Source organism: Rhagoletis pomonella, unplaced genomic scaffold, assembly GCF_013731165.1.
Source record: "Rhagoletis pomonella isolate Grant_MI unplaced genomic scaffold, Rhpom_1.0 Rhpom_scaffold_00001, whole genome shotgun sequence".
In the NCBI taxonomy this organism is placed as follows: Eukaryota; Metazoa; Arthropoda; class Insecta; order Diptera; family Tephritidae; genus Rhagoletis; species Rhagoletis pomonella.
Window position 1 is genome coordinate 57,546,368 of NW_023458555.1, and position 3,652 is coordinate 57,550,019.

Below are 3,652 nucleotides of genomic sequence, written 5' to 3' on the forward strand. Positions count from 1 at the left end.
TACATATATGGTGTACTCACTAAATTAAATACAAGTTTTTATTTACATACAACATCACCACTATCAATGCAAATAGCCCTATTTGACAATTTTAAGAAATTCCATTATTTTTAATTCAAAGGAGGGGCCGTAATTGTTTCCTTCATGTCATTGCTAATTACGTATTCATTGGCATCTCTATTAATTTTTCATTTTAACTTCATAACGTTCATTCTGTCTGTATACTGAAATACTCATTCTGTTGGTTTTTGTATGTGAGTTTATTTTATGTAAATGTAAAATTGGTCTGTCGTTAAATTGAACTGAATAAAGCTGGTTGTCCTGAATCTATCTGTAGCGACAGATCTCAGAAGTGGTCACGGACGTAAATCGTTTAACAGTCGCGAAATTTAAAGCAGCATTGCAAAAGCTTAAATTTTAAACGAGTGGCACGAAAGCTGAATTGATCAGCAGACTGGCACTTGCAACAAGCAGCCTCAATAGCAATGCCGGCGTCCCAAGCATTACTGGCTTCGTTTTCAATGCCAATATAAAGCAATTTTCCACTTACATCGCAGTACGCTTGTATACTGCCGACTTTTCAGCATACAATTTCGTCGTATTAAACTTCGGGCAGCCGTACTTGGCACATATAACGTAGCATACAACACAGCCGATGCCATTTACTCATGCACACACATCACAGCGAGCAGCAGGAGCAACAAACGTTGGATTTGCAACACCGTTAAAATATTCAAATCGATCAGCGCCTTGGGTTGATTCAGAATTTTTGACAGGGGGAGAGCGATGTCCGTATGCAACGAGAAACATAAATACACATAAGCCGAGTGAAATAGCAGCGATTCTGCCAGAGTTCAACGCTACTGACAACATATATTCATCAATACAATTCATCGAGAAAGTTGAGCAGTTGAGAGCAATGTATCACAGGGAAGATACCATTGTAATCTTTGCTGTTGTTAGTAGGCTTGGGGGATGTAAAATGAGAAATTCATTGGATACTCATATTAGAATGATGAGGACGAAAATAAATAAGCAATAGGCCGCCGAGATAATATCGATGACAGTTCGATAATCCGATATATTGTGAACGGATTATCCGACGATAATTTGCTGTAAAACAGAAGTACAAATAAAAGTGAAATCGGACCAATTTGCTACAATTGTAGGGAAAGGGGCCACTTAGCTAGGAATTGTGTGAAGCCCAAAAGAAAGGTTGAGACAAAACATGTTAACCGTGTACATCAGATATCAAGTGACGAATATGAGGAAAGTGAACAATTTGTAGAAAGTGCAACATCAATTAATAAAGTTTGTGATAAAAATGTGTAAAGCGCTCATTGATTTGGGTAGCAGAAAATCCTTTGTGAAGCGGTCGATTGCAGAGAAGTGTGGTTTATGTATCATTGCGTGTAATGAAAAGTTAATTGGTTTCGCGGGTGGCGAGGTTGTTTGCCACGGAAAACTATCAGCGTGCATTCGATTTGATGATGTGTTACGTATTGTCGAGTTGCTAATTATAAATGACTCCGTGATGACGCATGACGCACTTATCGGAATCGACTTGCTATGCAGAGTTATGGCAATTAGTAGAAGTGATTTAGATATTTGTAGTTCACTGGAAGCGAATGTAGAGCAAAACTTAATTGATTTAGTGAATGCATTCGGGAACTGTTTCAGAGAAAAGTTGCCCGAATTGGAAAAGTCCAGGACATTCAAGATAGAAATTAACTTAATGTCTCAGAGACCAATAGTTAAAAATCCGAACAGTATGCCATGTAAGGTAGGCTCTGTGTAGATTTTCGCGGGCTGAACACAATAACTGTAAAGCAGCCGTGGTTGATGCCTACAGTGGATGGGGTTTTGGCAACATGGTCTGGAAAAAAATTTCACACTACGTTAGACCTTATGTCTGGTTATTACCAGATTGAAGTAGAAGAAGATTCCCATTCCCACGACAGCCGGTTCTACGTACCAGAATGACTCGGGTTTTACCGACCAAGTTGTTGCTGTTGTTTCGGCGAAATCCCTCAAAAGGGGCTACTTCTTCTTCGCATACATCTGCTCAGGGCTGGCATTGAGTCAAACCCTGGACCAGAAATATATACCTGCTGCGTGTGCCAGAGGCGATTACACCACAACTCCACCTCTGTCAGATGCAATAAGTGCAACGGGTGGAGCCATCTCCGAGTTTGCTCAGGCCTCATGACTCACAGGCAATGGACTGCTACTACTACAGCCTCAGCAGCAGCTAGCACAGCATGTGGCGACACGGCAACACATATCACTAACACCCCACATTCCACTAAGTCTCCCTAGGCACAAAAAGATTTTACAATTCAACTGTAACGAACTTCAGAGCAAGATAGAGGAGATAACGGTCTTCATGGGTCGGCACGGAATACTAATATCAGGCACCACACCGTGCAGTATCGTCTTATCAGACGAATCAACTGTAACGAACTTCAGAGCAAGATAGAGGAGATAACGGTCTTCATGGCTCGGCACGGAATACTAATATCAGGCACCACACCGTGCAGTATCGTCTTATCAGACTAGTAACGAGGCTTGAAAGGACCCCTCTAACAGAAGAATGCTACAAGAAGGAACTGGATACAATATATGCCATTGCGGAAAATAACGGATATAGGAGAGGCCTGGTGGAGAAGTTAAGAAATTACACAAAATCGAAAAAGACTAGCAAAGAGGAAAACAATAAAAAAACTTGGGCAGTTCTAACTTACACAGGAAAGACATCTTACAAACTTGCCAAATTCTTTCATAAGTACGACATTCAGACATCATTTAAAACAAGGAACACAGTGGGAAATATATTGAAAGAGAAAATAAGCGAGGAAGACCCGCTAGATAAAGAGGGTGTTTACAAGTTAACCTGCGAGTGCCGACACAGTTACATAGGACAAACAGGGCGAAATATAAGAACAAGGTATCGAGAACACATAAGGGGTTATAATAAGAAAAAACGAAAACCAGAGGCTGCAATAGAATCGAACTTCGCGAATCACATGATCAAAAATAAATGCACACCAATGAAGATTGGACAAACAACAGAACTTCTCCGTGTACAACATAAAGGACCAAGATTGAATATATTAGAAAATATGGAAATATATAAACAGAAGACCTTCAAAGGACAAATAATAAATGAGCAAATAAATACTGTATCGGACTTGTTGAACCTCTAAAACTACTGTACAAGAAGAAGAATGACAACAACAAAATATTAAGGACAGATATGGAAGGGAATACACCAACTGCAAAAACAAAGGGGGTAAAAATCACGGACTTCTACCTGCCGTCAAAAACGAGCCAAAACAATTCATCTACCTATTGAGTACCGCAAACACTGCAAAACTAAAAAGACGTACCTAACAAAAGAAAGAGGTAGTTAACAAGGAGTATAAATACGAGCAACCAACAAAAATTATGCAGAACGAAAAATGACACTGAAGATGGCACAACGCCGAAACCGGTTTGTGTCCAAACCAAATTTGACAAGGGATGACGGAAATTCGTTCCATAATACTTCCTTAAAATTTTTAGGCCGCGGCATTTCACTTATAGCTGAAACCTTAGCTGGAGACGGCGTGCAACCCGCTGCATCCAACACAAATCCGACATATTCAACTCG

General features: G+C 40.1%; 1 protein-coding gene across 1 annotated transcript in view; it reads right to left on the reverse strand.

The window, feature by feature from the left end:
• LOC118753074 (serpin B10-like) overlaps positions 1-3,652 on the reverse strand; it is a 176,882-nt gene that overhangs the window by 9,662 nt on the left and 163,568 nt on the right. The window lies entirely within an intron of this gene.